We start from the raw sequence: 23,205 nt of genomic DNA, 5'->3' as shown, positions 1-23,205 counted from the left end.
ACTCAAACTCAAAATGAAATATTCTAATCTTTTGAGATACTGGATTTCTGATCTTCATGAGCTACAAACCATAATAATCAAAATTAAAACAAAAAATGCCTTGAAATATTTCACTTTACATATAATGAATATAGAATATATGAATATGTACCTTTTTGAATTAAATTATGAAAAAAGACTTTTTCACAATATTCCAATATTTTGAGATGCACTAATACTGTATATAAGATATATATCTATCAATATATATAAGTGATATGGGATCACAATTCACTTTCCAACAAAGGCTTCAAGAGCAGAAATATAGCGGCCATACTAAAAGATGTAAACCACTTGTCAACAGTAATCATGCCAGATTGGAATTTGCAAACAAATATAAAGATGAGCCACAAATGTTCTGGAATCAAGATTGACGTCCACCAAACTGATGGAAAGACCAAGGTACCGTATGGAGAATGAAAGGATCTGCATATGAGATCATCGGTCAAGCATAGTGGAAGAGGTGTCATGGCTTGGGTTTGCATGGCTGCTTCTGGAGCAGGCTCACTAATCTTTATTGATGATGTAACTCATGTTCATACTCAGATAGCAGCAGAGTGAATCCCCAAATCCACAGAAAGATTCTGTCTGCCAATTTATAGAGAAATGTGTCTAATCTAATTGGGAGGAACTTCATCATGCAGCAAGACAATGACCCAAAATACACTGCCAACACAACAAAGGACTTCATCAGGGACAAAAAGTAAACAGTTTTAGGTTGGCCAAGTCATTCACTAGAGCTTAACCCAATTGAGCATGTATTTCCCCTCCTGAAGAGAAGACTGGAGGGAGAAACAAACAACTAAAATAAGCTTTGGTACAAACCTGGAAAAACATCACATAAGAAGAATGCAACAATTGTGATGTCACTGGGTTGCCAGGTTGATGCAAATATTGTAAGCATGGGATATGTGACTAAATATTAAGTGTTAAAGTAATTAAGACTTTGTGTTCCAATACTTTTGCTCATCTAAAGATTCTGTTGTCTGCCATGTTCTAAGTTGTTTGATGCATCTAGATGTAAATGTCTGGAAATTAAAGCTGATATTCTGATCTATCATCTCATTTACTTTCAAAATGTCTTCAGTATACAGCAAAAACAAAATAATTGGCCTCAACACTCCAATATTTTTGGGAAGGGACTGCATATAATTTACATGGTTCAAATGTGTACATCAGTTCCAGGCAAATTAAATGCTATATCATCATACATAAAATCATTTTCTTGCACTTTACATAACTTGTTTTTGTTTGTTCCACATTAACACATTGATTTACATTAACACAGTTTAAAATGCAATTTGCTACATTTGTTTTTCTACAATGAACTGTCATGCCTTGTACAATGGTGGACCCAAATGCAGAGTCTGGAGACAGTTCAAAAATAAATTTTAATGTACAGTGAAGGGAGAAGTGAACCACAGTTGCTGGGGTGAAGGCACAATATTAAGCCAATGAGCCACAGAGACAATGGGCTAGCTGTCGCTGAGACAACGTGTATATGAAAGTGGCAGTGGGCTGAATGACAGCTGGACTGACTTGAAGGCAGCAAGTTGGTTTCCTGTGAGCAGAGGGAAAAAGAAGATTAACATGAGAAAGGCAAAAAAAAACAGGAGAGCGCAGCTTAGGAGCACTATATAAGCAGAGACCAAGAACATGTGCTACCGTAATGGTGGAAACAATGAACTGGCGATGAATTGGAGTGAAGCCGGGGTTCAAATGATGGTGATGATCAGGTGCCATCCTTCAGTCAGTTGTGTGCCCTGATCACGTGCCGCTGTAGTGGGAAACACACACACACACACACACGGGGTGTGCATGTACAGTCAAACTGTGATATGAACATGACTGGATCATGTATATTTAAAGCCCTAAAATCAATCTGAAGCATCTAAAACTTCACACAGACAACCATCCAAGCTCAGGACCAAATCCAGGACCATGACACTGAAGCAGCCTGCCTACCTATAGTAACAATTAATTTAATGCTTGTCATTTCTTCCTAAAAACACTAACATCCTACTGTCATATTTTTGTAAGATTTGAGAAAATGATTGGATCACATTAATACAAGGTCAGTGGATCACACTCATTATACGTAATTCAAGCTAGTAAATTAGATTTTTTTTGTTTAAATTAAAAGTAATCAACAAAAGTGCATTTTGTAATGAGTAATGACATTTTAAAAAAAATTAAAATCATACAAGTCATATCTGACCAACCATATATTCACTTTTTTTTCCACTGTATTGTTCATTATTGCTATAACATGCCATTTAACAGACACGCTTATCCAGAGTGCAATCAGTGCAAAAGTCAGGTATGCAAAGTGCTGAACTTCTAGACAAAAAAGTTCTAGTGCCAACTGAACAAGTGACAGCAATACCTTGTGTAATATGCTGTTGAAATACCAATACTCAAACAACCAAGGAAACAAAGCAACCATATAAAAGTATAACTAAATAGAGAAATCAAAACGGCTAACCCCAGACTAGACTGTACACAGCCTGGGTTGGTCTAGACTGAAATGCATTTACACAGTGGGCAGGGAAGAAGGGGAGAGGTGCAGCCTGAAGAGGTGGGTCTTCAGTCTGCGCTTGAAGGTGGTCAGGGAGTCGGCAGTTCTGACCACAATGAGAAGGTCATTCCACCAACGGGGAACCAGGACAGACAGTAGTGTTGAGCAGGCTGGGCAGGAGCAGAGAGGAGGAGAGGCCAGGCAACCAGTAGTAGCGGAGCATAGGGATCTGGCTGGTGTGTAGGGGCAGATCAGATGTTGGAGCTATGCTTGCTCTAACCCCTTGAGAGCCTTGTAAGCTAGTACCAATGTCTTAAATTTGATGCGAGCTGTGATAGGTAGCCAGTGCAGGTCACCAAGCAGAGGGGTGATATGGGAGGAATGAGAGAAATTGTAGACCAGGTGAACTGCAGCATTCTGGATGAGCTGCAGGGGTCTGATGGCAGAAGCTGGAAGGCCAGCAAGGAGAGAGTTGCAATAGTCCAAGTGGGGCCATCCTTAAAAAAAAAAATCAGTTTCCTGTCCACCAGGTGAGCAAAAAAATTTTCAGTCGGGAGGGAGGGATTTTATATATATATATATATATATATATATATATATATATATATATATATATATAGGGGAGAGCGGGGTAAGATGAGCCACTTTTTACATTTTTCATCATAACTACATGTTAAAGCCATTTTTGCTTCCAGTCAACACACCATACCAAATTTCAAAGTGTACTGTTACTATCTGAGCAAAAAATAATTGATAAGCTCTTATGGTTAGAGTGATATTACCTCTTGAAAAAAAATGTCAAGTGGCTCAACTTACCCCATGCACGGGGTAAGATGAGCCACTGTGTGGGGTAAATTGAGCCAACACAAAACATGTTAGGTTAACAAAGTAAACAACTTTTATTATTAGAAATGCAATCAGTGAATCAAGTCAAGTCAATCAAGTGGGGGATAGGGCCGTTGCATAGAGAAGGGGAGATGAAGAGAGAGGTGATAGAACGAGATGGGATAGGGAGGGATAGATAGATGGATAGAGAGAGAGAGATATGCATAGATAGATAGAAAGAGGGATGGTTAGAGAGGGAATGAGAGATATACTATATTATAGAAATTACTAAAACAGTAGAACAGTGCCAAAAAATCTTATTTCTTTCAGTAGGTTAAAACATTGCTAAAACATGCAGCAATCATTCCATCAATCATTTCATCATTATTCAATGTTCCAAGCGTTCAAATTGCAAGGGAACACCATTTGCCTCTCCCTCCGTGCTGTCCCCCCAACAGTAAAGGGGTGGGGCAATTTTTTCACAATATCCTGTCTTGACAGGACAGCCTTATCTTTCTCTTTGAAGACAAAGGTCGGCTTTCTTGCAGAGCCATGGCATGACCGGCTTCTTTTGACAAATCTTGCCTCTATTTCGAAGACATCCAATTTGATTATCTGGCCAATGAAGAAATGCACTTTCTTCTTCCCCGTGAATTTTGCCACAACATAATCCCCCACATCTAACAACTGGTCTTCCTCATCTGATGTCATATATATATATATATATATATATATATATATATATATATATATATATATAATGTGTTGTTGTCATATATGACCAGTAAATGTGAAAACTTAAGTGTCATCCATATTGGGTAAGCTCAGCCACCAATGGGGTAAGTTGAGCCAGTGTCTCAACTTGCCCCACATCTAATGGCTCATCTTACCCCGTGGCCACCATTTTGTAGAAAAATGCTAATAAAGGGGATTAGGCTAATCAAAATTATTTTTATTAGCATTCATATCATAGCTTAGAAAGCCACTAACTTAACCTTAATGTGTCTAAATATTATTCTACTTTTGTCTTCTCTAAATTATCTTCACTGTGGACAAACATGGAATTGACTTAGAAAGCACAAAAACACATTTTTATAAATATCTCCCTCACCTAGTTTGACATGTGGTGCTCCTCTCCACAAGTGTAAGTAAATGGTCCCGCCCCCCTTTGAATGTGGTCACATGGTCACATTTGTTTACTGTTTCTTAGAAACAGGGGGTGGCTCATCTTACCCTCTGGCTCATCTTACCCCGCTCTCCCCTATATATATATATATATATATATATATATATATATATATATATATATATATATGGATGGATAAGAAATCGCAATGTTGTGTTTGCTTTTTCTTTCAGTACTTTTTTATTACAAAAGCAGACATTTAATAAAATGACAGTTTAATCAACTGAAACTTGTACAAAAACTAAGTTAGCATTTTAAATGCTGACTGCAACATTTGCAAAACTTTTACAAAGGTACTTAAAATGTCTGACACACAGACTTTTTGTAGTTCTAAATCGACCGTTAGGCCTAGTTCGGATGAAATTACACTATTAAAATGATCATTGAATTATTTGTTTTTCTGAAGCTTTACTATTTTGTTGTTTGCTAGAATACCATTTTGCGATTTCACACTTAAGCAAATGTTTGAAAACTCCGGATCTCCGTCCTTCATGGTGGCTGCCATTTTTTTGTGCCGCACGGCGCATGCGCAGAGCTGATTCAGTTCAGAGTGCGCGCGCACTCGGCGGAGGCAGTAGTGTGTCAGAGGGAACAGAAGCAGAGATAACGCTTATTTTGTCTCCGGTAAACCAGTCTTCTCTCGTTCAATTACGTGCTGGCATCAAAAGACACTGTTGGTTGTAAATGAAGCCAAACTGAGTCATTGGAGTGTATTTTCATACACAAATGGAGAAATGTTCGCTGAGTGTTTGTGTAGTCACCACTGCAGACCATTGTCGTTGTTAATTCATAGCATGCTCAGCTGCGTGAATGTGTCATGCACCGAAAATAAGAGATTTACAAGCTAGGAACACCTCATGATGCAATACACAAGAAAAGAAAGAAGATTTACTGCCATTTTACTTTGTATTTGAGTAACGTGAATAAATAAATGGTCTGTGGAAAATACATTTAATCCTGGGAACTGCGTGCACAGGAGTTTATTTTGTGTTTACCCCCCCGGCTGGCTTGTCATGGCTGGCTAGTATGAGCCTTAGTGGAAAGCCCTGGGAATGCGTAAATGTCAAGTTCGATTTTAGATTTACGAACCCGAAAAAAATGTTGAAAAACCGGCGTTAAAAAAAATTTTCAACCGCACAAATGGCACTCACCCGGCCGGTGGACCGGAAACAGAACATTTCTTTAATAATGGCCTGGAAGAGGATCAGCACTTGGACCAGGAGCTGAGTAGAGTAAGTGGTAAGAAAAGGGTGGATTTTTCAGATGTTGGAGAGGAGGAATCTACACGTCTGGGTCACTGCAGTGATGTACGCTGAGGAGGAGAGTTTGTCATCAAACATGACCCCTAGGTCCTTCGCAGTGGGTGAAGGAGACCTAGAGATGTCCCCCATGGAGATGACAATGTCCATGGGTAGAGAGGATGGAGGAAGGAGGATGGTTATTGTTCATAAATCACACAAAGTTAACAGTAAAAAAAAAAAAAAAATCATTAAATACTTATTTTTAATCTTGAATATTAATGTTGACCAACATAAATAGTGAAAGGCTGTTTGCCTGAAACTGGAATTAATGTATTATACAATTTACCATCATTATTGTTTGTGACCAAATAATTAACAATAAGTACAGAACAACCATTTAATTGAAAACTAAATGCATTTTATATGTACATGCAAAAATCTATTTGTCAGGATGCAGGCACTTATGGAACCAGGCACAGGGGAGAGCGGGTGAAGCAAACTGGAAACGAAGCCAAATCAGAGGATGAGAATCATAGTCAGAATAACGGGCAGGGATCGGTCAATCGGCAGACAGAACAGTATGGGCTAGACAAGAAGACGAGGTCAAGGACAATGAAAACAAAGTCGAGATAACGAGATGACAGGCAGAAAGTAAATGGCTTGGTATGACAGGAGAGAAACACTGAATGATACGTCACAATGGAAGTGAGTGAGAGAGGGGTTTAAGTAGCAGAGCTAATTGACGAGGAAATGAGAGACAGGTGTAATTAATATGCAGGAGACAGGGGGCACTGTGATTCTTGGGAGTTGTAGTTTAGAGTGGCCATGTTTGGAGGCTGTTTCGAGCTGGTGCTCTCAATGCTGTTACTGATAGTATTGTCCAGGCTAAAAATTCAAATCAAATTGTGTTCATGGCTTTAGTAGATCTGCACCCACATTTCAAAGAGGTTAATAAACTTGAGCTTTGAGCATTATAAAACCTTGGTGCCTTTGGGCCTAATCACTTTGTGGAATATCATTCGTCACTTATCCGTCTCCCAGACCGGAATAAGATCTGTTCCTGCATTAGTCTCCAGCCTATCAAACAAGGCCACCCTGAATCGATGGACCTGTCTTAGTCTTCTCATTGCCCTCATGTTCAATGACCTTTGTTATCACACATCTAATTAGAACTTGATAAAAATATTTCCTTGAATTCCAGCCATTAAATATAGTTTAAAGAGATTTATGACTAAATATGCCATTAAAGACCATTTAATGGGTCTGCTGACTCATTAAGTTGGTAATTAATGAGCTCCTAATATATAGTGTGATTTAGCCTTACAGTGAGATTCTGGGAAATGAAGCCGTTTCAAACGAGGGGCAAGTGAAACTCTCAACATGATCAAAGAGTGCTTGCTTTCTGTTTCATGAATTAAACACTATCTCTGTTATGTCTGTATCAGCACTTTACCCTTTGAAGCAGTAGGTAGGTTTGCAAAGACCTTGGAGCTTCTACTTACACACAATGTTGTCAAAACTGTTTGTCGTTTTTGCATATCACAATTAATTAGCATCCCTGATCTTAAGAAAGCTGGTATTATGTCCAAATTAGTGAAACCTATATGCACATTTGATGAAGACTCATACATGTCAACCTATACGGAATGTCCTTATTTTATACGGATTTGATTCAATAAACGTAGTATACGGGCGTACAAATAAAGTTATACGGATTCTTTAAAAAAAACTTCAATATTTATTTAGAGCTATAATCAATTCCCACGATGATAAAAGAGCGCATAACATTTACAAACGTACTGTACACCACAGACAGCACAAACAGCCAGTAAAGAGTCTTATGAAATCGCGCGTTATCTTGTGGTAGCGAGACTTCGTTCCACTTTTGATCATGCGCACACTGCATTGCGAGAATCCCGCCAACCCGGAAGTAACATTTTGTCTGAAACGCGTATTTCCACCTGAGCGACTTTCACTAGCGACTGAAAAGATTCTGAATGGGCACTCCGGCAAGATCAACACAGACACTTGCTGTGACATGCAGCCTAGTGAGGTATTGGTGCAGACTGCTAAAAAAGCTGTCATGGAGTACAATTCAGAACATTAGAGTGACACTTTGTGTTTTTGTCAAACATTGGAGCTTTGTATTATTCTGAAGGCTTATTGTTTTTAATATTGAATAAAAAGTAACTTGGATATCTCATTCATCTCATCTCATTATCTCTAGCCGCTTTATCCTTCTACAGGGTCGCAGGCAAGCTGGAGCCTATCCCAGCTGACTACGGGCGAAAGGCGGGGTACACCCTGGACAAGTCGCCAGGTCATCACAGGGCTGACACATAGACACAGACAACCATTCACACTCACACCTACGGTCAATTTAGAGTCACCAGTTAACCTAACCTGCATGTCTTTGGACTGTGGGGGAAACCGGAGCACCCGGAGGAAACCCATGCGGACATGGGGAGAACATGCAAACTCCACACAGAAAGGCCCTCGCCGGCCCCAGGGCTCGAACTCAGGACCTTCTTGCTGTGAGGCGACAGCTCTAACCACTACACCACCGTGCCGCCCCTAACTTGGATATATCATTGTTAATTATCATTCAAATTTTAGGTAAATTATTTTAATTTGCATCTTATACGGATTTTATAAGGGAAATACAGATTTTGGAGGTTGGTTATACAGGTTTGATTGACCAAAGGTTGACATGTATGGAAGACTTATATACTGCATGCAATACTTGATGAAAGGCAGTGGTGGTAATCACCAGGTGACACTGCTCTTTCTCTCTCTCTGCATGTGTGTTCACTGCTTCAGATGAGTTAGATGCAGAGAAAGAATTTCACTGTGCTGTAACATATATGTGACAAATAAAGGCTTCTAATTCTAAAAACACAATCAGATATTTACTGTAACCATATAATTTTTACTGGCAATAAAATACATGAATCAACAGACTTCATTTTTATAAAGTATGACTCTCACTCGGCTAGATAGCACAAACGCAGGACCAACACAGATATGAGAAAACAATGCCTGTTGTCATAGCAACATGATTCTTGCTGTCTAAAAAGATTTTTATTCACTGAGAAAAGCAAACAAAAGCATGTCATATAACACACAAAGTATTTTTTTTTGAGAAAAAAACAAACAAAAACAAAACACTGTGAGTAGCCAGTAATGTAGTATTTATAGGCATCAAAAGGCTCCCAAAGGCTGGGTATGGGTCTGCTGACCGTTTACTTGTATGTGTGTGTTTTAATGGCTTCAATGCCGTGTTGTAGTCGAGTCCGAGTCCAGTCTCAAGTCCCCAGTATTCAAGTCCGAGTCAAGTCCAAGTCATTAAAGAAAATTTCGAGTCGAGTCCACTATTGATTCGAGTTGAGTCCGAGAACAAGACTCCAATCGCAGCATTTGATCGTGGCTGCTGCTGCCTTTATGTGAAACTGTCTCTGTTACTGTGTTGGACTAACAGTACTGCTTGACTGCCCCATTTTAGTTAATAGGCTACAAATAAAAAGCTTGTTCATCGCTCAGCAAGCCCTGCTATCAATAGGGCAAATAACATGAGAGAGGGTTAACACTATAGTTCATGAGTCGGCAAGCAAGCCCTGCTATCAACAGAGCAATGAACACAGCATGTCACTTACTTCTCTGGGTGTACTCTTACCAAATGACGATTGAAGTTTGATGTTGTCCCCATCACCTCCTCAATAGTTCTTCTACATGTGGAATGCATAGCAGTGCGTTTTTTCCCCACTGCATGAGAAGTCTGTATAAGCAAAGTGGACAACCCTAGGGGCATTCTCTCCAGGCATTTTAGTGCCATTAATGTTAGTTTGTTTCTAAACATGACATACGAACAGGTGAATGTGCATTCTCTTACATGAAATTAGTATAAAAAATAATGTAGATATAAATATGACAAATTATTATGGCATGTTGCAAAAAATAAAGAAAAAATCAGAGTCCTTGTCTCCAATTTACGAGTCTGAATGCAGTTAACGCACAAGTCCAAGTTTGAGTCATCAGTGTTCAAGTCCAAGTCAAATCACAAGTCCTTAAAATTAAGGCACAAGTCAGACTCGAGTCCTTGACTGGAGTACTGCAAGCCTGCTTCAATGATCGGTCTTATTTTTACAGCCAAATGCTTAAAACTTGGGCATCTTAAGGGTTGTTTCCAACAATTTAGAAGTGATATATAGTCATTAGTCATTTTTTTCCCTTTTTTGTGTTTTTTTAGTTTGATGTTTTTGTTTGAGTGTTTTTGTCCACCGGTTGTGGTGTAGCTCCAGACCCAGTTAGGTGTTGGTTCCCTCCAGGCCTTGGATCGCCGTGGGTGATGCCTGTGCTCCTAGCTATGCACTGCAGTGAGCTTGTTGCTCATTTTAACATCATGGTTGTCCAGTGCTCTGTGCAGCAGTGCTTTAGTGCTTTGCGTGATGTTCCGAGCTATGTTGCTCGGTGGCATCGTGGCGGCTGTGCAGGCGGTTTGGGACATACCAGCGCTCTGCATGGCAGTGCGTCTGTGCTTGCTTTGTGGATCCATGGCATGGCGTTCCAAGTGATGTTGCCCGGCGGCATTGCGGCGGCTCTCCTGGCAGTGTGGGACTTGTTTTCATGTGCCTTTTGGTGGGACCATGGCTGCTGCACCATTGGGGTGACATCCTGACCTCTATTTGGAGGACTTTTTTTCCCCCTATAATTGTAAAGCGACCTTGGGTTTTGATAAAGGTGCTATATAAATTGAAATTATTATTATTATTATTATTATTATTATTATGGGCGGCACGGTGGTGTAGTGGTTAGCGCTGTCGCCTCACAGCAAGAAGGTCCGGGTTTGAGCCCCGTGGCTGGTGAGGGCCTTTCTGTGTGGAGTTTGCATGTTCTCCCCGTGTTCACGTGGGTTTCCTCCGGGTGCTCCGGTTTCCCTCACAGTCCAAAGACATGCAGGTTAGGTTAACTGGTGACTCTAAATTGACTGTAGGTGTGAATGTGAGTGTGAGTGGTTGTCTGTGTCTATGTGTCAGCCCTGTGATGACCTGGCGACTTGTCCAAGGTGTACCCCGCCTTTCGCTAGTAGTCAGCTGGGATAGGCTCCAGCTTGCCTGCTACCCTGTAGAACAGGATAAAGTGGCTAGAGATAATGAGGTGAGATTATTTTATCTTAGCCTCAGAAAGTCATGTGGCGTGAAAGTGACATCACAATCTCAGATTGTACTCAGAGCTCAATATATGAACCTCAGAGAGAGTGAGATGGCAGTGCCTAGGGACATTGTTTTTCTTTTAAAATAAAATCTGCAAACAATATACAGGTACAAATGTAAATAAGTGAACACTCGAACATGTCCTGTATAGATATTATCTGTCAGTATAAAGGAGTTTATTTTGGGGGTTTTGTTTACCTTTACGTCCCCATCCCTAGCCCTGAGCTACAGCATTCGTTGACAGGATGAGCCCGAGCCTGTACTAATTGGAATAATTAATTAGGAATTGCAGTAAGACATCGGTGGATTGGTTTTAGGGAATGATAAATGGGCTGATGGCTGGGCCAGCAGCTGCCAAAAAGGCCTCTGTGTCACAAACTTAACGTCACTCTACAATCACTGAGCCATTCCAACAAGGTTCTGTTCTGGTTAGTGTTCAATGTAGTGGAGGAGGGTTCTTCATGGTGGTTGAAATTAAGCCACACTCATTCACCTAAAGAATGGTTCCTAGGGTGCATAGATCACAGTTCAAGACTAACCACGTGTCTCTACCAACTCGTGCTTCTACTTGTCACTCTCTCTGCCAAATTTGTTTGAACATCCTTCCATTTCTCTTAGCTCTATCATGTACAACTTACTTGCCCATGGAACTGCTAATTAAGAGGGTATTTGTTGTAATTGTTCCTGCTGTTGCAGCCCATCCGGCACAAACAATTTAGTGGCAGCTCAGCAGCGTATGTGCACTCTGGAGGCCTAGCCCATTTATTCAGAGAATTTTAGGCCTCAGTGTTGCAGCAACACACACACACAGCTGTAGCCAAGTTACCTTGCTTATCAGTGCAAATGCATTCTGCATGTGTCTAAGCCAGGACTTTTAAGTTTAACTCAGAAAAAACTAATCAATCTTAGTAATGTCCTTGAGTTTCATTGTGCTTTACTAATTTAAGTTAACCTTATTTTTTTAATATAATTAAAAAAAGTACCCAGGAGCTGATTAGATTAACTCCAGCTATTTTTGTCATATTGAAATCCTTTTGGAATTTCAAAAGTAGCAATTCAATAAACCTTTTCACCTGGTATGTTTTACTTAAAGGTCTCCTTGCATCGTTTTTTCATTAATTGTGCGGTGGTCTCTAGTATGAATGAATGCCCTGTGAGCCGGTTTTGGTGAAAAAAAATGCTGTGGTGCTCCTGTTTCAGGCTGTTCTAGTTTGCTGAAGGAGTGGGTGGCGGGAGAACGACAGGATTTCAGCTCTTACTCATTAATAATCATGACATGTAAACGTATTACCTCTGATTGGCTAACAGCACTGTGACACTACCACCAGTGAGTCAGAACAAGTGGATGTGGGTGTCTTACTACGGCGAGAGAGAAGGAACAACCGCGAAGGGAAAAATACCGCGCGCTGACGTCATTGAGGTGCGACTCGAGGAAATGAAAAATTCAACAAATGTTTGCGTTTTTACTGCACAAATAAACGAATAAAATGAATGAGTAACTTAAAAAAAAGAATGTGGGTGTCTTTGTAAAAACTGTTTTGATTGGCTATTATGGTCTCGACGTCGATGTTTTGACCAATAACAATGTAGATAACATGAGTTTTACATCACATTCAACGAGATTTAAACGAGACTAAAGATGGCGACTTACAAATAATGTGTAAACATCCTTGGAGTTAATAAAGTTTGAACAGCATGAAGGAACATACCCCAACCCCCCGAAATTAAGAAAAAAGATTCTCAATGGATTTGGCATAATATAAAAAGGTCGTTTTTTACTCAGAAAAAGCGGAAAACTCTCATCCCTGCCTAGCTTGTGACCATGTCATGCATGCTAATGTGGAGAATATGAACATGCTATTTTGTAACAAAAACCTTCAAACAAAAAGTTCATGTTTTACTTACAGCTTGTGAGCTGGTGGTCGATCGTCTTGACGGCACAGATCCAGGGATTAAATGCAACCTCAAAGCAAAACCACTACTGAAGGCACCGAAGTTTGAAAAGTCACTGTGGTTGAAATGATCAGAACACTGTACTAACGCTGCATTATACTTTGCTGGTGGTGTTCCAAAGATAAAATCCAACCACTTATTCTTCACCTCTTCTATCTTGGGCAAGAAATGCAACGTTGATGTCTTACTGCCACAAATAACACAGGCACGAACTTGTTCAGACATATTTTCAACTTGCTGTTAGGTCCTCTTCATTAGCTACTGACCAGATGGGCTCTACTCAGTATTGCCAGATACTGCTGACGTTTTCCATCCCAAAATATGTTCAAATCCGCCAAAATGCACTTAAAACCGTCCAATCTGGCAACACTGGCTCTGCTAGCTCTCCTCACGCTTAAATCCGAACTTCCTTCCCATGGGCGGTCGCAAGCCAAGGTGGGCGAGGCCATGAATACTAATTTACGAAGTGACGTAAGATTGTATGGCTTTTTCAGATCCGCTCGTTTTTCCGACTATTTTCTTTCATAAGCTAATACAGGGAATGGGAGTAGAATTACATTTTCACATGCAGCATGCATATGCAACTCGGAGTGAACTATGGTATTTCAAAAAGAGCCAGTATTAAATGTTTTTGGTGGAAGGGCACCTTTAACACAAATGTGTCTTGGTCCCTCATGTGGAGCCTGGTTATGGGAGAGAGGAATTGTGAAGCTCTCAGGCATTCTCTCAGTACCTGTGTGCTACTTGCCAGAGCTCAGTAGGTACTGTTGGCTCTTCCTTTGTTGAGGATTGAGACTGATGGAGCAAGACCCAGTGAGTACTAGATGCTGGTGTTCAACTCACTAGCAGATTTCAAGGGCCACTTGTCACCCAGATGGAAAAATAATACCTCTCCTTTCTCACTAAATACTGTCCCATATTTCCCCTTCTCTTATTCAGTTGCCCCAGAATTGTGGGCCATTTTTGTATGTACCCTTTAGTTCTATACTGTTCATTCAGTCATAATGAACACATAGTGTAGGCTATATTTCCCTTTATTTATGTTCAGCTTCCAAATGCATACCCATACATGGGCTATTTATCTTATCTTTTTTTGAAATGCAATCTTCCTTGCAAACTATTACCTAAGCATGGTGCACTGGGAAAAATACAAATCATGTTCAAGGCCCAATTAATGAATTGGTTCTTGAAAACAATGGGGCAAATTTGAAGAAAAACTGAGAAAAAGAACAAAAAAGAGACGAGCCATGAAGCCAGAAGCAGAGTCATTAAAATGAAGCCAAAAATAGCAGTGAGCCATCATCTGTTCTCATAGTATGGGTCAGAAGCACCGACACCTCCAAAACTCCTCCTGTCAGGGCAGGGGGCCATTTGTATTCTCTTTCATTAGGCAATTTGACTAATGACCAGGCTCAGTTTTGGTAGAGGGGGCATGGGTAGACCCCCATGTTCTGACAATACCCCAGTCTTAATCTATTGGAATGGCACAGATGGCGAGCCCAGGCGACAAAATAAACGACAATATATCTTAAAGACATCTTCCAGTGGCACATGCAATTTCTCATAGAGGCCAAGAAAGAGGCCAGAGCATGGAGGATATCATGAAAAGGACGTTCTTACATTTTTCCTTCAGGCACTCAAGAAGGGCTCTCATATTTTGTGCACTCTCACTGAGTGCTTAGCTTCTCCAAATTTCCCAATCACTTGCACTTGTGTCCTTTATGCATGACCTGCTGCTATTATAAGTCACCCCACTCTCTGGTGCTTGCCAGTACTTTGCGTGCAGATTGGCAGTGGGAAGTGGTGGGGATGTGGTGATTTAATTTTATGGGCTTGGGAACAGAGGTGAGATAGGAGGTTGCTTGAATTTTCAGCAAATGGAAAATGCAATCATCAGTAATAACTTTATAGCCTGTACATTTTCTTAAAGCTCAGTTATGATGGATATTGTCATGTAGGAAACTTTTAATTACATTTAGAGTTTCTATTCTCCTGCATTTACTTAACTTAACAATAATTAATAATGTAAGCTAGATTAGTTCTTTGTACTTTTATTCCTCACTGCACTTTCCATCAAGTTCCCAGGTGATTTAAACCCCCATTACATATGTAATAATTGTTTTAAGGTTTTATATATTACATGATGGTACATTTTCAAGCTTTTATTTGAGCAGCCTAGACAATTACATTAATTATTGGTTGCTTTTAACTTCTTTACTTATCTGTGGATTTTATTTATTTCATGCCTTGTGGTTTCTTGCTTCATGAACTATGCTGTATTACCTGGCTTAGTTCTCCATCCATTAGTCTTTTATTAGCCTGCAGGTAAATCATTGTTTATTTGTTTCTGTGTATTTATTTGAGTGTATTTATCAAAGTGTATGCATGTATCTGAGATGTGTGTGTCTGTCTGTCTGTCTGTCCTGAGCGACAGTGCATCCAACAATAGAAGTGTGAAGGCACTTGACATTGCCATTAATAAGGGTATGATTTACCTAGCCCTTGCTCACACTCACAAATGACTCACCAATCATTCACCCACTAAACAATCTCTGGTCTCATAAGACCAAGCTGAACAGCAGTTAGAATGAGTTTTTGGATCACTTAATCATATTTATATATGTTCTGGAAAACTAAAGTGATGCTCATCATTCACATATCATAGGGCGATTTGGACTATACACGTCAAACTCTTATGTTCCTCTGAGTGAAAGAGGACAGCCATCAGATTGGTGCATTCTGGGATGCAGAGTTTGAGTAGATGTGTGAGGGTGTGCTTTACTCAATATCTTTATGTTTCTTAAAGGTGTATGTGGTGTGTGTGTGTGTGTGTGTGAGAGAGAGAGAGAGAGAGAGAGAGAGAGAGAGATGGTCAAAATAAATGGTGGATGAATAACTAGTAAGGCTTGGATAATAAAATGGAACATTTGGGCATCAATGCCTGCAACAACTTACTGTGCTTGATTCAAAAACTCCTTGCCCCTGAACCAAATAACAGGTCACTAGATCATTGAGATGAATGGACCACTAATGTGCAACCTGTGGGGTTTAATGGTCTGGTCAAGGGGCCACCAATAATTAAAAAAAAAGTATAGTTTAGCCAAAATTAAATATTGTCTTTGTGTTTTTTATTATTATTTTTGTGGAAAAAAAAGTGATTTGGTATTCACAATATGTCAGTAGTATTTAGTGATGACTGATTATGTAAATTGAGTGTTCAGTGACATTTGCATCTATAAAATTATATAGCTACATTGTAGCTTGTGAATGTTTATTTTTTATGATTAGTGATGTTGATTATTGTGTTGTTATTCTAATTTACTGTGATTTTTAGTTGGATTGTGTGGGGTTTGAGCTTTATAAGTTTGAGTACCTCTAGAATAAAGCATTTTAAAGCTATATGGGACCCACAGAGTCATATTAATTGCCTTTACATTGATTTCCAAATGAAAACAAGCTCTTAAAGAAAGCTAATGCTAAGCTTCTCATAGGAACAGAGAAAGCTTGAGCACATAATTTTTTTCAAACAAGGAACATTATATAAGGAACAAGATATTATTAAAACATTCCTAATGCTCTCTGTTTAAAAGAGGTTGAGGACAAAATACTTTTCATCTGTGACAAAAATAATAATAATACAGTCTTGAAGTATTGTCACAATTCATAAAGTCAGTATCCAAGGGACTCATGGGAATTTCTCTTTGACATTTTTGCAACATTCTATGTCGGATGCTTTACAGGTGGATGTACATGTCCGCTATATGTTACAGCCAATCACGTTCCTTGTTGCAAGGCTGGAAGCTATTTGGAATTTTGGTGGGCCAGACATTTTTCTTCATAGTAGTCAATAGGAGCTATTGTACTTCCACATCTCCCAGTGTTAATTTGGGCTCTAATGTATTTGATAAACAAAGGGGCACTCTTTAGCCTGACAGTCATGACACCCTGATTCTAGCAGGAGTGCTGTGTGCCGTGGGTTACGCTGTTAATAACCCACTGACAGCCATCAAAGGCGCTTTAACCATGATCATTATGATAAAGGGCATACACTTAATTACAGGCCTTCTTAATTATAGCTCTGTTGAAGCTCGTTTGTTTGGTAGAATGCTAATTATACCACTGCACTCTTGGCAAGACTTCTTTTCAGACCTTCTCTCTCTCTCTCTTTCTCTCTCTCTCGGCTTCTCTTTCTGAAAGTGAAACATTCAGGCTTATTTTTATGCAAATTGTTATCTGGCAAAGGTTTTGTGTCTTTTTTTCTCTACTTCTTTGAGCAGTGTACTAGGCATTTCATTTTTAGTGCCAAACATGTTCCTGACAAGACGGGATCAGGAAGCATCAACAGTAATTAACAAAGAAAGGAGAAGGTGGGAAGACATGAGATGGAACTGAAATACAGTGCATAGTTTGTTTGTTGTTGCTGGGTTTTTTTTTAAAGGTGTTCAACTCACTTTGTCAAAATGAGTTTCCAAGGGCATTTAGGGATTTTGGATATTCCTTTTTTTCTGGATTTTTTTTTCCTCTATTACATGTTACATGTAGTCAAATGCATTTTCATATAGTCTTTTGTGTATGAGTGATTGGTGAAATGCACATATATAAGATCTTTTTTTTCTATGTGTGTTATATTTGAGCATTTGAGGTATTGGTTTATCTCATTTTGTTATTTTTCTTTTCTTTGCAGCAATTATTGGTATGGCTTACATGATTTCTGAAAATCTTCTTTCCAATGTCACAAATGTATGTGTGATGAAAATAATCCTACATTAAATATACCAATGAGGAGTGGGTTTCCTGAAAACCTCTTAAGGCAAAGAGTGTCTTTAATTACCTCCTAAGATCCATCATCAAGCTAATGTGGTTTTCCCAAACAACATCGTAGCCCAAGTAGTCCTTTAGTTTGCTCTGAATTTACGAGCGACCCGAACTACTCATTCAAAACAAAGAGCAACTCGCTCACAGCCGAATACACAGAATGCACATGTGCCTCTAAGAAACTCTCACAGTCAATGGGAGAAACTGGTGTTGAATCTACTGCCGGTGTTCAATTATTTTTCTTGTACACTGCAAGTACATCGAGTTAATTATTACACAAATATATGAAAAACATATAAAAATATATAAATAAATTTCCATATATTATGGAATCACATACGGATATCGTAATGTCACATTGATCCTGCCACATTTTAATCAAATTTAACTCCATTAGGTAAGTAATTATCTCATTTAGTGTCATAAATGAGACACATTTCTGCACCTCTCACTGTGTGTGTGTGTGTGTGTGTGTGTGTGTGTGTGTGTGTGTGTGTGTGTGTGTGTGTGTGTGTGTGAGAGAGAGAGAGTGTGTTGATCTGTGTCAACCAAAGGAGGTTGAATTGACCTCCATATTTTATATATATATATATATATATATATATATATATATATATATATATATAGTAATGTGTGTGTGTTATGCATACAGTATACTTAACTTTACTGTAAAATTAGGTACCAGAAACATTTTTCCTGAATGAGCAAAAGAACCTTGTCTGGATAATTTTTACATTTCTTTCCCATTATTTATTTTCTGAAAGTTTTCATTCAAAAGAAGAGCTGCAGTTATTTTAAACTGGAGGTAAATCTATGTAACACTCTGTAATATTAGCCTAACTAGGCAGCTGAAGTTTGCTCGTTGGTCTGATATTTTAAATAGATAACCAATTTATTATTTAAATTTAATTAAATAGATAACCTTCTTTTTATTTATTTATTTTATTATTCTCATTCTATGCAATTAAATTTATTTTGGTATTATTATTATTATTATTATTATTATTATTATTATTATTATTATATAATATTCTGCAGTACTCAAGACTATGAATCACCACTGATTCATTGTTCTGATGGTTCATTTTTATTCATTATTGATTTCTTATGTATGTTTTATGTGAACATAAACATGTGCTTTCATAACCAGTTAATTAGAATTTTAGTCAGGAGTTTTGAGTTTTTATTGAATTGCAGTCCTTATTTAACTGCAGTACAACAAAAATTGCAAAGGTGCTTTTTAAAGTAATATACCACCAATTTGTATTTTTAACACTTTTGTCTGTTTTGGGTTTCAGACACACTCACTCTATTTAATGGGCATTTCCTCAAATCCCAAAGAAAGACTGGTTAGGAAGTAACTTACAAGCTGTAAAATGTGGATGATCTTAGTAAAGCCTAGTTTCACATTCATGACAGTTTGGGGAGTTGAATATTAATAATGTTACATTTGCAGAACATGTACTCTGTGCACATAATGTCATTCAGGTTTGTTATTATATGCATTGTCATTTGTGGATAGATAACAAGACTATATGCATTCCTGTGGCAACTATCAATATAGATATAAATAAAAACATAATATACTTGAGACATTAGATTTTTTTTCAATTCATAATTTGTTTCAGATTTAAATTGGTGTTGAGTCAGTACTGATCATTGTCGATTGAGCAGTCAATCAATCAAATAAATAAATCAAGTGAGTTTAATAAGCTGATCAGAAACTTATATATAGACATTTATATACACATATACACATTTATGTTACATATACAGATACACACTTTTACAATGACCCCTTAACTATACAAAGAACCCTCAAGCGTTTTTTTTTTTTTATAAGAGTGTGGGTGATACTTTATGTCCTGTACGTGCCTCTTTTTTTTTTTTTAAAAATTCCCTGCTATATAGTAGGTTTCCAGGTTGTGTATTTCTGTAACTTGCTTATACTTGTGTCTGCAGATCTACATTTTCATCTAATTTCTTTTCTCTGATCCTAATTAGTAACATAACTTTATATCAGAGCCAGTGAACAGTGTTTGCTAGATGAACCTGTGCTATTGGCATCACAGGAGTGTGTGGGTTTCTTTTTTTTCCCGTCTCAAGTTAGTTTGGCCAATGTAGTGTGTCCTGGAGAGTTGTAGTAGAGCCTTAGGAATAAACACACTACAAGTCCAATGAGATATATACAGATCTGCATTATTGTAAATTACTGTTGACAATAAAAATATGAATATTTAAGCATAATTAAGAATAGAACAGCATGAAATATTTATGGTATGATAACCATACAACCATACATATTTTTAATATCATGGTATTCTGTTCATCACTGTACCTTCTTACATTTTCATATTTTCAAGGATGATAATAGATCACAAATAATACTGCATATAACACTGTTATTAATTATAATATTAACAGTAAATCATTAATTATAGTAGTGATGATCATAAGAAAGGATAAACCTATTTATATATTTGTTTGTTTGATTGATTTTAATTAATTTGAGTGGTGATTGCTAGTAGCCTTTAGTAGATTATCATAAAAATGATGAAATGCAGTTTTTCACTGATTGCAGACTGGAAAGTTTCATATAATAGTAGGCTATTCAGATTTATTATTTTTTTTAATTGTAAAAATTTCAGGGGTGCATCATATGGGTCCATCAGAGGTCTAATCTCAAACTATTTTGAAGTCAGTGGATGTGCCATAACCATCGTGGTGGTCTTACCTCCTCTTCCGTTGTTCAGATTGTGATTAGAAGCGGCAGACCGAGGGGATGGGTGTGCTGAGAAGAAAGAGGCTAGAGGATTCATTAATTACAGCCTAACGGCAGCTCGGCTGATGAAAGAGAGCAGAGATAGTGTAACAGCATAGAGCTTAGTGAAGTGGGAGACAGCTCAAGATTAATGGTGAAGCTAGTGCTGTCTGCGATGAAGTCACAGCATTTGCCCTGATAATTAGAGCTCGCACAAGCCTGTCTGCGCCTGTTGTGCCTCAGCTGTATCTTTGCCCCAGCAATGTTGTTTCCCTGCCTTACTTGCATCCTGTCAAAGGCCAAGGGGAAGCATACATTTCCACCACCTGTCCAGTGGCATGGATAATTTTGCAACATTGAGCCAAGCTGCAAATTCCAGTGCATTCACCATAGACCTAAGAAATAATCTACATAATACAACAAATAAGAAACTGAAATATGCATGCTGCAGTATAGACTGTTGTTAAAACATGAATGTAAGATTAGGCTTATGTCAAGATTTTGTGTAATTTTGGATCACTTCCTGGGTATTAACTGTTCTAGCTGCACCCTTGATGCACGTCATTACTGACTGCTAATTCTATTAAAAAGACATTCATTAAAGAAAGGCATCCTTGTGACATTAAACAAAAGAACAAGTAATTAAATAAAACTATAGTAATAAGCATCAGGATTATTATTATTATTATTATTGACTAACGTGCATCACTTAAGCTATTTTTTAAGATGTTGATTCCAGCAATTAGCCATTCTTTTCATTTTCCAAACTACTCACACAACTTGTGGAGATTATAATTGCTTTTAGCCATGCATATCTAATTTGTGTCTTTTTAAGTGTTAATTAGTTACCAATTTGAGCTGACATCTTTAGGTATTTTGTACAGATTAAAAGCATTATTTATTGAAGTAGGAATAATGGTCTCTGTGCATGCATGTGTATGGGTATAAGGACATGTGACAGCAGTGTTCATTTTGTCATTTAAGTTATTGGTGATAAGTAGTCATTGACAACCTTTTTATTTCATGACTAAATTGGAATGACAATGTAAATGAAAAAAATTGACAACAAACATTACAGCGAAATCTCTTTTCATTATGCTTTGACAAGTAAAAACAAAATTAAATAGCTGACTTTGTTCAAGAAGACAACCTAGCTTACTTCTCAAGGGAATTTTTACAGCCAGGATAAATATCCTTTACAGTATGCTACCTTCCCTGTTTTGCATTCCTGACAGTAGTTGGGAAGCGATGGAATCCAGCTCGCTAAGCTTACTTGCTTAGCTACTGGCATGTATATACATATATACTACTTAACAGGCATATGAGTCAGGACACACACACGGTGTTGGTCTGAATGAAGTAACATCTTTACATCAAACTAATAGTCATCAGAACAAGAACAGAGTCGTGGTTAACTCCACATAACATTACATTAATGGCATTTAGCAGATGCCCTTATCCAGAGCAACATACAACATGCCCAGAGCAGCAGTTGGGGGTTAGATGCCTTGCTCAAGGGCACTTCAGCCATTCTTGTTGGTCCAGGGAATCAAACCAGCAACCTTTTGGTCCCAGAGCTGCATCTCTAACCATTAGACCATGGCTTCCCCATATTGTAACAACACCACCAGTCATGTACAAAATATATATCTCCAATAATATCCTTCCTATAATAGCCCACCTTAAAGCTACAGGGCACATTTTACAACATGTATCATGAAAATGTCTGAGAAAATTATGACTAAAATTAGACTAAAATTAAAGCTGACTTAAAACTGAGTTCCACTGACTAAATCTTGACAAAAACAAAATAACAAAAAAAGAATAAAATGTAAGTCCAATTTTCAGTAAGGAAATAGGACTTAAACTAAATTTAAAATTTTTGTCAACATTAACATTGTGTGACAGAACTGCATGTATCACAATGTACAACTGACAATATGGTTTGTGCTGAATTAGAGACAGTAGAGGCTGCTACCCAGTAACAAATAATAGGAATTTCTGATTTATATATATATATATATATATATATATATATATATATATATATATATATATATATATATATGTGTGTGTGTGTGTGTGCGCGTGCACATGTGTGGTCATATAATACAGCAAGTAAGTAAGAGTTAGAGCAATAGTGAAAGGGGGTGAAATTCAAATGGGGAGGAATTAATGAAGACAGCATGTTGCATATTTTCACCTGCACTGAGCAGGAACAGGAAATGAAGCTCAACTCATGTTGAAAGCTGCTGTCCATGTTCGACATGTCATTGTACTGTCAGAGGCCTGTGTAAAAATGGCAGACAGTGATACATGCACTCCCTCACATCACTACCCTCAATCCATCAGACCCCCCCCCCCCCATTTTCTTGTTTATTTATGCTTGGTGCCATTCATGAATTTTATAATACCTATGCACTGTGTGACATGTGACATGTTAGAATGTTAGACCTGGTAGCTTCAGGTAGACGTGTGTGTGTGTGTGTGTGTGTGTGTGTGTGTGTGTGTGTGTGTGTGTGTTCTACACACTCTCTTGTAATGTTTGAGCATCACCTAGTGTCTTTTGCTTGAATGACACCATAGTGGGGTATTCTTATTTTTAACTGTTAACTTTCCGTAATATAAAATGACCTGGTGTGGATTTAAGGGGGGGC

At 38.2% G+C, this 23,205-nt stretch overlaps 1 long non-coding RNA gene across 2 annotated transcripts; it reads right to left on the bottom strand.

Moving 5' to 3' along the window:
* Nucleotides 1-1,300: 1,300 nt before the first annotated feature.
* LOC132892489 (uncharacterized) lies at nt 1,301-7,948 on the bottom strand. 2 transcript variants are annotated; one of them, XR_009655434.1, is made up of 4 exons: nt 7,263-7,948; nt 5,720-5,942; nt 1,705-1,816; nt 1,301-1,600 (listed from the first exon to the last, which is right to left on the bottom strand). It is a non-coding gene; the product is annotated as an uncharacterized LOC132892489 (long non-coding RNA). The 2 variants fall into 2 exon arrangements; XR_009655435.1 differs by lacking the exons at nt 5,720-5,942; nt 7,263-7,948 and adding an exon at nt 2,577-3,103.
* Between the last annotated feature and the right edge of the window lie 15,257 nt (nt 7,949-23,205).

This window comes from Neoarius graeffei, chromosome 10 (assembly GCF_027579695.1).
Source record: "Neoarius graeffei isolate fNeoGra1 chromosome 10, fNeoGra1.pri, whole genome shotgun sequence".
Lineage (NCBI taxonomy): Eukaryota > Metazoa > Chordata > Actinopteri > Siluriformes > Ariidae > Neoarius > Neoarius graeffei.
This window is presented reverse-complemented; position numbering and strand designations above follow the sequence as displayed.